Below are 14,039 nucleotides of genomic sequence, written 5' to 3' on the forward strand. Positions count from 1 at the left end.
TAATGAAACAAAAAAAGGGTTGTTTTCTTTATTTTTAAAGGTATGTCGATCTGTGTCTGTTTAGATAACTAAAGATTTTTCTTAGAAATACGGTTTTATGTTATTTGATAAGGTGTAAGAAAATTAGATTTTTTTTTTTTTTTCCTTTTCTTATTTCTTTGTTTATTTGTTTATTATTTAGGTGTTTAGTTTTTTTTAGGCAAGACATGCTGCACATAAGACAGCCAAACAAAAGAAGTAAAAAAAAAAAAAAAAAGTTTTCTTTTGAGTTACTGTTGGCAGTAGCCCTTGGTGGTGTGCTCCCAGTACAACTCGATTTCTACTTTTAAACCTAATGATGCTCATAGGGAGTTGTTAGTAAAAGAAATTTCTTTTTATTTATTCTTCAGCCCTTCTTAAAACAGTTTTTTAAAAACAAATCCGTCTTCTTCCCCAATTGACTCCATCGGTCTCAAGAGCTTTGCCCCCAAGGGTTCCTTAAACCATACCTGGGTTTGCGAATCTCAGTCGATTTAAGTATCAACCGATCAAAGCAGCCCTCATCCTGATTACTTCTAGATCGAACAAGTAACGACGAACATACTGGTTTGAGGCGCTGTCTCCTCTGTGAGATGGGAGATTCAATTGATATAAAAGATCACAAATATCGTTGTTTTCTCTCGATTTTTTTTGGGACTGGTATGGGGCGCTGTTTCTTGATTATTTCGCATCTTCTTCACTCAAAGATCGTCTCATGTTTCGATTTTTAGTGGCTATTTTTGCCCGATCAGTCGTTCTTGTAAGGAAGGTACTTCTGATCTCGACCACGAATGTGAAGACCTCGATGGATGTTTGAATCTCAGTTTCTCTCTGTGTTCTTGCTCGATTAAATTTGTCGAAGCTAGGTTATGGTTCTTTTCTTACTCTCGGTTCTGAATAACCAAGAACGTTAGTAGCCGAACACCGAGTTAATAACAGCGATTCTGTTGTTTTAAAACAGCACCTAAGGCTGATCTCGACGTGATTCTACTGTTCTGAATGGTATCTAAGGTTGATCTCGACGATAATGGATGAGGTCGAATTTTGGGCAGTAACGTATAATCTATTTTACAAAACTATTTTGAGTTTTTTTTTATTTTAAAAATCGATTTGTTCCCTAAAAATAAAAAGTGGGAAATTAATTTGTTTTTTAAAAAGAAAAATCAAAATAAAAAAAAATAAAAAGTTTTAAAAAAAAGAAAAAAAAGAAAGCAGATCAATTTTCTTTCAATGTTTTCAACAGCAACATATGCTTGTTGTATGGTTTTATTTTGTTTTCTAATTTTCTTTCGATTGGGCTCAATTTAAAAAAAAATAATAATAATAAAAAATAAAAAATAAAAAAATAAAAACACCATCATTATCTCATCAATCATGATTATACCCTCAATTCAATACCCTTAGAAATTTCGAATTATTTCGGGTCACCCCAAAACACCCTTGATTGGACTATAAAATTTATCAAATTATTGCGATGATCGGGTCTAATTGATTGCCACATACCGTATATGTGCATGTTTAAATCGTGAAGCGGACCATATTATTAATTCATGATAATTGCCTATTTAATATGCTACAATGTCATTGGGAATACATGTTTGATGTTGGTCATAATGTTGATCATGATTAAATGTTTATGTGATTGGAATGGTGCTTATATCCATATAATTCATGTTATAATTGGTTTGATTGGGCCATGGGCCCATTTATTTGGAAAAGGCCCCGGGCACACCCCACCCTGTTTTGCACACACCACATGCACGTTTACCGCTTTACTCACTTACACGTCCCATTTAGCCAACGTGGCACTAGTGTGTGGCCCGGTCTCTTCGGAGATGCGACGTCATTCATGAAACCCACAACTCCAGTCACGTACCTTAGGGTATATCGAACTGGGGCATCAATACCGTCTAATCAGGTGATTCTGAGAGACACATTGATGCACCCAGGCTAGGGCGACCTGAGCCTTTGTCCTATTGTGAGCCACACAGTCACATGTCCCGATTGCCAACGTAGTACTAGTACGTGGTCGGTCCCCTCGTGGGATGCCAAACCATTTATGAAAGCTACAACTCTTGACTCGTACCCGTAGGTATAAAAGGTAATCTAAGTATATCAATTGCACTTCTTGGTCAAAACCGGTGCCTAAGCAGATCTTGCCCCGCTGTACCCTACTGTACGAGGGGGATAGACTACGTCTATTCTAGACGAGAGGTATTTAAGTGGGCCCTTGCTCAGCATTGTGTGCCACCTCTCAACTGGAGATCGAACTGGCTATTTTTGGCTTCAGAGAAGTGAATTGAGGTTTTGGATTATCACCTATACGGTATATCAAACCAAGTCACCACGTATCGAAAGGTATATAGGTGTGCTTGGGCAAGGGTGGTCAGATAAAAATGCATTGCACGTAGTAAGCTTAGAGTCTAGAAACCTTCCCAGTAGGTCACGACTCGCACTTATCGTGGGTGTCCCCGGGTTGTTTATTGAATGAATGCATGTGATTGATGAATATATGTGAGTGATGTGAATGATGAAATCAAAGTGTATGATTATCCTCAAGGATCAAAGAAATTTTATTTTTGAAAATTAAAATGGGTGCGCCGACCCAGTAAAAAATCCATTCTCTTACAATAATGACCCAGTCCATCCCGATCCAACAATCATGATGGACCGGGCCAGTTAAATCAAAATGGAAATTGAATTTTCAAAGAAGAAAAAGAAAATATTTTTCAAAAAAAAAAAAATTTATTTTCCAAAAGAAGTGTTCTTTAGAAGAAACATTTTCCAGAAAATATATTTTCCAGAAAATATTTTCCATAAGAATGAAATTTTCCAAAAGAAAATAAATTGATCTTTTACATGGACCATTGGAAGAGTACTAAAATACCCTTTTGTGTCAAACCAGGATGTTAACCGCCGGTGATAACCCAATCGATCAGCTAGTCAAAACAACCGTCATAGGAATGCACCCTGTAGAGAAGATCAATTTTGGGAGATTCATGTTGAGGAGTGCTCTTTTCTTCCATGAGTTTGAGATAGACTGGAACCTCTTACATGCTATGGCTAAGCGGTGGAACCCCTATCTTCACATATTCCATATGGGGTACATGCATTTATGCCCTACTCACGAGGATTATTGCGGCATCATGAGGATATCCACTTCAGGTCCCCTAGTTAGGCCCTCATTGAAGACCGGATATTCTGGTGAACTCGCCACAGGGCTAAACATTTCCAAGGAAGAAGCCAAAGTTTTAGTCAATGACGGGAGATTGAACTTAGTACCGTTATTGAGCCCGTATCGTTCCCGCAGTCACCCCATCAATGTAAAACCCGAAGCTTGGCGAGCCACTAGAGACTATCGATTGTGCTTAGGAATCATAACTCAATACATACTGACCTCCAATAGTGATGGCCAAAGTATCCCTGAGTCCTTCATAGATATAGCCTCTCAGCTCTCAAGGAAAGCCAACCCAGTACCTCTAATCTTAGCTGAAACCTTCTCAGGGTTAGATGCCATAAAAAATGGTGAGCGGGAAAGCTTCAAAGGAAGCCCTTACTTGCTCTATATGTGGCTTTGTGACCGTCTCAAAATCGTAGAGGTTCCCTCAAACCTCGAATATGGCCCAGAGCATTTTTCCAAGAGAAACCTGTTAGTGCGTCACAATTCAGTCAAAGCTTGGAGCAAATGGTTAGATTCTCGCCTCGCCTGTCATATCGATTTTAGGTGCCCTTGGTGGATGACTGATCCCCCTGTTCTAGGAACCAAAGGATCATACTACGTCCGTTTGATTGGTTTAGAAGAAACATCTTTTTACCACCCTAATCTAATCCCAGAACAGTACGATGTACCTACAGAGTTATCCTTACCTCAGCATAAAGCCTTCTTTTCCCCCGAGCCTTTGACTGAAAAGTTAGTACACCTCATTGAGAAAGCTTGGAACAAGCGCACCTTAGGGTATCCAGACGGACCAGCAGAATTCAGAGAGCAAGTTGTTAGAGCCAAGAGGGTCAAGCCTGACAGCAATCCTGATGACCATCAAGACAAAGCCAAGTGTCCATGTAAAAATAATTCAAAACAAATTTGTTGAAAGATGTTTAAAGAAGAACATATTGTTTGTCATTTTCAATAAAACTATCTTTCTTTTCGAATGAATATTTATTTTCTTTTCAAGTACTCATTGTGTGAATGGATTAATTAATGGATTGGTGCACAAACCTCAATAAAATGATTCTTAAAAATGTTATCAAGGGGGTAATACCGAAATTGACTAAATCTACCTTTGATGGGGTCATATAGGATTATCATTGCGCCCAAACTCAAGCGTCCACCTCCTAGTTGGAGTCGTAAGTCCAGTCGGTTAGAAAGAACCACAGTACCAAGTCAACAAGCAGAGATGGCTTCAGAATCTGAGCTCACAGAGATCCGTAAGATCTTGGCAACCTTTGCCAATGATATCAGCAATATAAAAGACAAAGTAGAAATGTTATAACAGACCTCGGAATCAACGGGAATTCCCTTAGATGACCCAAAGGGAAAAAAGGTTGAAGAGAAACGTCCACGTGAAGTCTTCGAGCTCGACTGAGACGAAGAGTATGTTGATGAAAATCCGGCATTATCTAATAGGATGTCTCAATTGGAGTCAGTAATGAAGAGTATAAAGGGTATTGATGAAATCGCAGCAGGCATTGAAGCTTTGAATCGCATCCCTAGGATCCATTTGCCAGAAAAGTTTGTGATGCCTGAAATGGACAAGTTCAGTGGGACAGGGTGTGCAAAAACACATCTTAAGGTGTATGTTACCAACATGCGCACTATGGGACTCAGCGACGAACAGATGACATTATTGTTCCAAAGGACTCTATCGGGATCAACACTACGTTGGTTAATGTCTCAAGATCCAGTTACTGTGGGTACATGGGAAAACATGTCAAAGGCCTTCTGGCATTAGTATAAGTACAGCACCGAGATTGAGACTTCAAGAAGGGATCTGGAAGCAACTAAACAGAAAAATGGGGAGACATTCACTGATTTCATTGGTCGCTGGAGGGCCAAGACTTCTCAAATGTGGGATAGACCTTCGGAGAAGGAACAAGTAGCAATTATCCTAAAGAATCTCTCCCAAGGATATGCTCAACACCTAGTGGCCCAATACCTCCCTACCTTTGAATCCTTGTTGCAAGCCGGGAGCCAACTTGAGGATGCATTTGCCTCTGGGATCCTTTCTAACCCCTCAGATAACAGGCCTAAGAAACCATATGTTCCCAAACCCAACATCAACCATACTTACATCGCCAATACCTCAGTTATCCCAGCTCAACCCCCAGCCCGGACTAATAACCAAGCTCACCCAAGTCAACCTCGGACTCCGCGTCAATTCACCAATCTAGGGATGAGTCTCACTGTAGCGCTTCACAAATTGATGAAAAAAAGGCTTCTTACCCCTATCCAACCCCGACCTTTACCTAATCCCTTGCCAGCTGGACACAATGCTAATGTGTTCTGCGAGTTCCATCAAAATCCTGGCCATCACACGGATCGTTGTATCACCTTGCGCCATGCCATTCAAAACCTTATTGATAACAAAAAGGTCACCATCCCTAGCCCACCAAATGTCACCACAAATCCACTACCTGCTTATCAACCTCCACCAACCCTGAATATGGTTTCTCACACCCCATTACCATTCGACCCTGTTTCTCTCATCCATCCAATCCAAGTTAAACCGCCCAGTTACCCCCTTGCCGGGATAGCCTTCACTGATGAGGTTTTTACCACAAACCATGAACCATTCGATTTAACCTCGGATGATACCTATTGTTTATCCCCACCTCGTTACGATAGTCCCGCGTTCACTAGTTACCTATTGGCCCAAATGAATCTGAAAAACCCTGTACCTTTAATAGACGAAGATCCATACATGTTGACTGAAGAAGATGAGCCCTTCTCCCTTTCCTGTGATGAAGTTAGATATATGACTCGAGGTGGAAGAGTTTTTAAGCCACAAGAACTCTGTGTTGATAATCCTGCAGCTCTGGCAAGAAAAGAAGGAGATGATCCCACCAAGGAAAGCATAGAAGAGGATAACTCTGTGATCAAACAGTTGAAAAAATCAGGGGCTAATATCTCAGTATGGGGTTTACTCATGGCTTCCACTGCTCATAGGGAGGCTGTTCTCAAAGCACTAAACACAGCCCAAGTCTCCCTTGATACTTCTCCAGATCAGCTAGCCAGTATAGTGGGGGCAACTTACGTGGAGAATAGTCTATCCTTCTAGGACTCAGATCTCCCAAAAGAAGGGGCAAGTCATACTAAGCCGCTGCACATTACAATTGACTGTAACGGAATGAGGGTACCTTTAGTTTTGATTGATAACGGGAGTGCACTGAATGTTTGCCCGTTGAAAATGGCTACTTGTCTCGGATTTAAGGCTGAAGATCTCAAACCTACTAATCAAGGTGTTAGAGCTTATGATAACACCAAGAGAGATGTACTGGGAATTTTGCACCTTCGGCTGTCCACAGGCATAGCTGAATTTCCTGTGGAATTTCAGGTTATTGATATCCAGTCCTCTTTCAATCTACTGTTAGGGAGACCATGGTTACACCAGATTAAAGCCATCCCTTCTACGCTACATCAGAAGGTCAAATTTATCAAGGATGGGCTGGTAATTACTCTTCATGGAGATGCTGAAATTGTAGGGATCATAAATAATACTGAGGCTAAGGATAAGCCGTTGCTTGAGATTCAACCAGAACAACAGGGAGTAGAGCTCAGTGGGTTCGAATTTGAAAAGATATGCTCAATCCAATGGGATCAAGCCATGAAGGAGTATTTTCCAATGGAAAATATCTATAATTGTTGCATGGCCAATATATTCAAGAAAATGAGATTCTTGGTCGCAAACAGCAAGGTATTAAAGAGGCACCATTAATTAAAGAGGCCATCGGCACATTCGGACTAGGATATAAGCCTACTAAGGAAGATTGGGCCCAATATTGGAAGACAAAACGGGATAAGACCATTGCTAAAAGGCAAAGGCGTACCACAGATCTCATTAAAATGAAGCCCTATCGAAAGACCCTCAATGGATATTTCATGAAAGAAGGAGAAGACTTCCGCTACTGTGGGTTCCCAGAGCCATTTATTGATCACATCACAGGTACTCGTCTGCCGGGGTTTGAAATCTTTTTTGGCATGGAATGGCCCAAAAAGGAAGCAAGCATAGAAGTTAAGGAGAAGAAAATTGAAGACTGGCAGCTCGATCTAGACTCCCTCAACATAGATCAGCTATTCATTGAAGATCATGGTATCTTAGTGTTATCAGTTGGGAAAGGAATCCCAAATCCTCAGTCTGTAATCAAACCCGCTGTTGGGTCTCTATCAAATTATCATGTAATTAGTCCTGTGTTGCATGTCAAGGCTGGGTCTGTCGGTCCCATTAGTCCTGTTCAGTCTGACATGCTAGTTGAGTCATTTATTTCTGTTGAGTCGAGTAAGTTAGTTATTTCTGCTGAGTCTGTTATTTCTAGGGAGTCTGTTTTTCCTACTGAGTCGAGTGAGTCTCTCAAGTCTGCAATGAGTCCTGTTACCCCATCTCTTTTCAATGAAATGAAAGAAATTTTTGATTACCCCGAGCGCAATAATAATTCAACTAATAATTTGGCTTCGGAGGGAGAGTCTTCTGACGAAGAACCTCCCCCTAAAATAATCAAAGTACTTAAACAAGAAGAGGAACGTCAGGCTCAACCTCTAATAGAGGAAGTAGAGGTTATCAACCTCGAAATAAAAGAAAGTCCTCAGGAAATTCGTATAGGGGTCACTTTATCTCCTGATGAACGCAAAGGGATAGTAGATTTACTCAGAAAGTTCAGAGACGTATTCGCGTGGTCTTACGAGGATATGCCGGGGGTAAGCACAGATATTGTCCAACATCGGATTCCGTTATATCTTGATGCTCGACCAATCAAACAGAAACTTCGACGTATGAAGCCGGAATGGGCTTTGAAAATCAAAGAAGAAGTTACAAAGCAGATTAACGCTGGATTCTTGGTAGTAGTAGAATACTCTGAGTGGATTGCCAATGTCATCCCGGTGCCGAAAAAGGATGGAAAAGTTAGAATGTGTGTGGATTTTAGAGATTTAAACAAAGCAAGCCCAAAGGATAGTTTCCCTTTACCACACATAGATGTTCTAGTAGACAGTACAGCTGGACATGCGTTGTTGTCCTTTATGGATGGATTTTCAGGGTACAATCAGATAAAGATGGATCCTCGAGATATGCAAAAGACGTCGTTCATCACACAGTGGGGGACCTTCTGCTATAAGGTCATGCCTTTTGGTTTGAAGAACGCTGGAGCTACCTATCAAAGAGCAGCCACGACTTTACTACATGACATGATACACAAAGAGGTCGAAGTCTATGTAGATGATATGATAGTCAAATCCAAAGAACGACTAGGGCATGTTACTGCGTTAGAATAATTTCTCACAAGGATTCAAAAGTACCAACTCCGCCTCAACCCACAGAAATGTGTATTCGGAGTAACTTCTGGAAAGCTGTTGGGATTTGTAGTCAGTCAGAGAGGAATCGAAGTGACCCTGTAAAGATTAAAGCTATCCAAGAGATGCCGCCTCCTAAGACTGAAAAACAGATTCGAGGTTTTCTGGGCAGAATCCAGTATGTTAGCAGGTTCATCGCTCAACTCACCAACGTCTGCGAACCTATTTTCAAGCTTTTTAAGAAGAATGAACCAACAGTTTGGAATGAGCAATGTCAAAAGGCTTTCGACCAAGTCAAGGAGTATCTCTTAAATCTACCTATTTTGGTTCCACCTACACCGGGTGAACCACTTCTTCTTTATTTGTCAGTCACAGAAGAAGCTATGGGATGCATGCTTGCACAGTATGACAAAGATACTCGCAAAGAAAGGGCCATCTACTACATCAGTAAGAAGATGTTAGAGTATGAACGAAAGTATTCATCCTTGGAGAAAACTTGCTTAGCATTGGTATGGGCTACTCAGAGACTCCGGCATTATATGCTGTCTCATTCAATTATCCTATTATCTTGGATGGATCCTCTCAAGTATCTTTTTGAGAAATCGGCATTGACAGGGAGAACCGCACGATGGTTACTGTTGCTATCAGAGTTTGACATCACGCATGTTACACAGAAATCCATCAAGGGGAGAGCTGTAGCAGAATACTTGGCAGATCACCCTGTAGTAGAAGGAATAAGGCCTGTCGATCAATTCCCAGATGAGAACATCTTGCACGTTAAAGAAGAACCGCAGAACCAAACATGGCAGTTATACTTTGATGGAGCGGCCAATCAAAATGGGTATGGAATAGGAGCAGTCTTGTTATCTCCAAAAGGATGCCATTTTCTTATCGCAATTAAGTTAACCTTTTCGAACACTAATAATACGTCTGAATATGAGGCGTGCATCGCAGGGCTCGAAGTTGTTTTGAACTTAGGTATTACAGAAATTGAAGTTTTCGGGGATTCAGCTTTGGTCATACATCAGTCATTGGAAGAATGGAAGACTAGGGATGAAAAGTTGAAACCCTATCATGAGTATTTGCTAAACTTAGTCAGTAAGTTTAAAGCTATCTTATTCCAGCACTTGTCAAGGGAGGATAACAGATTTGCTGACTCCTTAGCAACTTTATCTTCAATGATCCATTTGCCCCCTAGCATGGAATTGAGACCGATCACTGTTGAAGTCAAAAATAAACCCGCGTACTGCCATCAAATCAACATTGCTACTCGACTACCCGATGGAAAGCCATGGTACACAGACATAAGGAAAGTATTGGAAAAACAAGAATTCCCGGAAGAAGCATCGAGGAAAGAACGACAGACCCTACTAAGATTAGCGTCTCAATTTATCCTGTGCGCAGGAAGCTTATACAAAAGATCTTATGATGGGATTCACTTGTCATGTGTTGATGAAGATCAAGCTGAACAGATAATGATTGAACTACATTCAGGAGAATGTGGCCCTCATATGAGTGGGAAAATGTTAGCTAAGAAGATTATGAGACAAGGATACTATTGGCCCACGATGGAAACAGATTGTCATCACATGGTCAAAACCTGTCATAAGTGCCAAATACATGCGAACTTGATACATGTGCCGCCATCTCAATTAGTGGGTCTGACTTCACCATGGCCATTCTCAGTCTGGGGAATTGACATTATTGGTAAAATATCGCCTAAGGCATCAAACGGGCACGAATACATCCTGGTTGCCATCGATTATTTTACCAAATGGGTTGAAGCTGCCTCTTATGCTGTCCTCACTGCGTCTCGAGTTGCAAAGTTTATTCAAACGAACATCATCAGTCAATATGGGGTACCTTCAGAGTTGATCTCTGATAACGGGTCACACTTCAAAGCTGAGGTTATCAAATTGTGTTTAAAGTTCAAAATCTCACACCATAAATCATCTCCTTACCGACCTCAGACTAATGGAGCAGTCGAAGCAGCAAATAAGAATATTAAGACTATCATTAGGAAAATATGTCAATCACATCGAGATTGGTCAGAAAAACTGCCATTTGCATTATGGGCATATCGAACCTCAATTCGATCCTCCACCGGAGCTACTCCCTACTCCTTAGTGTATGGCATGGAAGCAGTCTTGCCGGTTGAAATGGAGATTCCATCTCTTAGGATTTTGTTAGAAAGTCAGTTGTTAGAAGCAGATTGGGTTCGCCAACGATATGAAGAATTGAATTTGATCGAAGAGAAATGACTAAGAGCATTGTACCACGTGCAAGCTTATCAAAGAAGAGTCGCCCGTGCGTTTGACAAGAAAATCAAGGCCCTTCACTTACAAGTCGGGGATTTAGTACTCAAAGAGAACAGGACACCTATTTTTGATCCCAGGGGGAAGTTCAAACCAAATTGGGGAGGTCCGTTCATCGTCAAAGAAATATTACCAGGAAAAGCTGTCAGACTTCAAGATCATGATGGAATCAAGTTACCAGAACCAACCAACCTTGACCAAATCAAACGGTACTACATTTAAGGAGGCCATCTTTGGCCGAATCAATTTCCTTGCTACCCAGTTCATTATCTCCTTTCTCAGCCCTTTGCAACCTTTTCAAAAAAAAAAATATATATATATATTGTGCCTTGTATTTCTCAGCCCGATCACCTAACCTAGGGGAGGGAAAATTCGAACTACGTTTTGGTCTGATCCCAAAATTCTGGGGTACGTAGGCAACCTGAGAAGTTACTTCAGGCCCGACCACATCAATAAAAAAAAATCTAGTTCTCCACACAATAAAAAATTAAGAAAAGGATTCAAAAGGAAAAAAAAAATCTAAAATGGGAAAGAAAATTTAAGGAAAAAGAAAACAATTGAAAATGAAATGCCACACAAGGGGCATTTGGGTTTTTGAGCCTCAAAATCCCTTTCTTTTTATACCCAGTCCTAAGCTTACCCATAAAAGTCCTCCTAAGTACTGTGCGAGAAGTCAAGGAAGATAGCAAAGCATGATCAGACAGCAACTCTAGAAGTTCAAAGGAGGAAAAGAATATAAAAAAAGGATGAAGCCTGCTAAGTTGAAAACTTGAAAAGGGCAACTTAGGCAAAAATTAAAGCAAGCTCGCAAGGTTGAAAATCTGAAAGGACAACTTTGGCAACAATCAGAGCCAAGAGAAAAAAAAGAGCTCGCTAGATCGAAAACCTGAAAAGGCGATCTAGGCAAAAGCTAGAGCAAGCTCGCTAGATTGAAAACCTGAAAAGGCGATCTAGGCAAAAGTTAGAGCAATAAAGAAAAACAGAAGAAAATCCCAAGCTGAGAGCGGTCCGAGCTGAAACATCAGAAGTCCGAATAATCAAGTTCAATACTTAGCTTAAATCAGGCATAGACTCAGAAGCCACAAGTATCTTGTCTACGATCGATCTGAAAATGTTTACTTCCCCAAGTGAACCAGGGAGATAAGGGTGAATTCTATGATGAAACTCGAAAGGAAATAATTTTGTACTCTTGAGCCTGACTCAAAACCTTCAATAAAATTAATCAAAATTAAAAGTTGAGTCTTTATTGCGCTTGCGGTAATCAATTATTTCAAACCTTCATACAAAGGGCATTTTCTTTTTCTTTTTTTAATGTAACTTTTCCCCCTTATACTAGGGGCATTTTTTTTATGATGTATTCAATTATTTTCAAGGCCATGGTCATTGTCAAACTAGAGGTATTTTTCTTTTGAGCAGTGTTAATCCTAAGAGATAATGAGAACCCCAAATTTAAGGTTACCCTCTTGATAACAGTTTTTTCGAAAGACTTTTGAGGTTCAAAAGAAATAAAAACTCATGTTTTAAATTCATAAAACTTTTTGATACATCCTTGAGGTTCAAACAAAAGCATTTTGGATCTCACATAGGAGATATGGCATTCTTTCGTTCTCTCCAGATTCTTTTTAGATCCATCATTCTTGGAATCGATCATTTATCTTCCAGATTCATTATCTTCCAGATTTATTTGTTCTCCGGTTTGTTCTAATCAGATTTCTCCAAAATTCATTCATTCCTCTGCCAGTTTTGCTCAGTTACCGCCGAGGGTTTTCTCGAAACTATGCTCAGTTACCGCCGAGGGTTTTCTCGGAACTACGCTCAGTTACCGCCGAGGGTTTTCTCGGAACTACGCTCAGGTACCGCCGAGGGTTTTCTTGGAACTATGCTCAGATGCCGCCGAGGGTTTTCTCGGAACTATGCTCAGTTACAGCTGAGGGTTTTCTCGGAACTATGCTTAGTTACCGCCGAGGGTTTTCTCGGAACTATGCTCAGTTACCGCTGAGGCTTTTTCTCGGAACTATGCTCAGATACCGCCGATGGTTTTCTCGGAATTATGCTCAGTTATGCTTAGATACCGCCGAGGGTTTTTCTCGGAACTATGCTCAGTTACCGCCGAGGGTTTTCTCGGAACTATGCTCAGGTACCGCCGATGGTTTTCTCGGAACTATGCTCAGATGCCGTCGAGGGTTTTCTCGGAATTATGCTCAGATACCGCCGAGGGTTTTCTCGGAACTATGCTCAGATGCCACCGAGGGTTTTCTTGGAATTATGCTCAGATGCCACCGAGGGTTTTCTTGGAATTATGCTCAGATTATATTCAAATTTTGCTCAGTTTATATTCAAATTATGCTCAGTTTATACTCAGACTATGCTCAATTTATGCTCAGGTTTTACTCAGTTTCACACAGTGCACATACTTGCACATTTGCACTTTTTAGTCAGGGAGAATTCTTTAAAATTCAAGGATCTGACGCCGTCAGTGAGAGTTTGCACTCAAGGACCTGACAACTTTTTGATTCGGGGAAAGCTTTACCCTCAAGGATCCGAACACCTTGACGAATTGCTAAATCAGGCTGCAAAATGAACTGTCACTAGCTTTGGCATTCAGATATCGCACTATCTACCAAAATAGATTTGCTATCTAGTTTGCTTCAACCCTCTGCCAAAGAGGGGCATCTGTAGACACCCCATTTTTGCATCCGCCTGATTAATCAACTCGTCAATCCGATCGCAATGATTCCCAATGATGGATGTGTATTCCATTGCTTTATTTTGTTACCAGATGTGTTTCAGAAATCCGGATGAGGTATCTCGAACTGACAAAACCTTAGAAACCATGCTACGCTAGGAAAATACGACCCCAGAAACATAGAAATCATCATCTTGCAAACCAAAAAGAAGTTTCACGATAAAAATCACTAAAAAATTATCAAATTATCAAAATACCCCTAACCTCAAAATAACCCTAGAGCCTACATTACGCTTAGGAAAACTCTCTCAAACACATAAAATAACAAATCGAAACCAAATAAATCATTTCACCAATTTTAACAGAATTTGACAAAATTACGAAAATGCCCTCATAAAGTTCACAACCATTTCACATAAAATTTTTTCATAAATGACACAAACTAACATTCTCATTGAATTCCTTACGAAAAACCGATTCTAAAACATCCTAGAACATTAAAAACTGACTTAAAACGTGA

This window comes from Akebia trifoliata, chromosome 12 (assembly GCF_017979445.1).
Source record: "Akebia trifoliata isolate Shusen 1 chromosome 12, ASM1797944v1, whole genome shotgun sequence".
NCBI lineage: Eukaryota > Viridiplantae > Streptophyta > Magnoliopsida > Ranunculales > Lardizabalaceae > Akebia > Akebia trifoliata.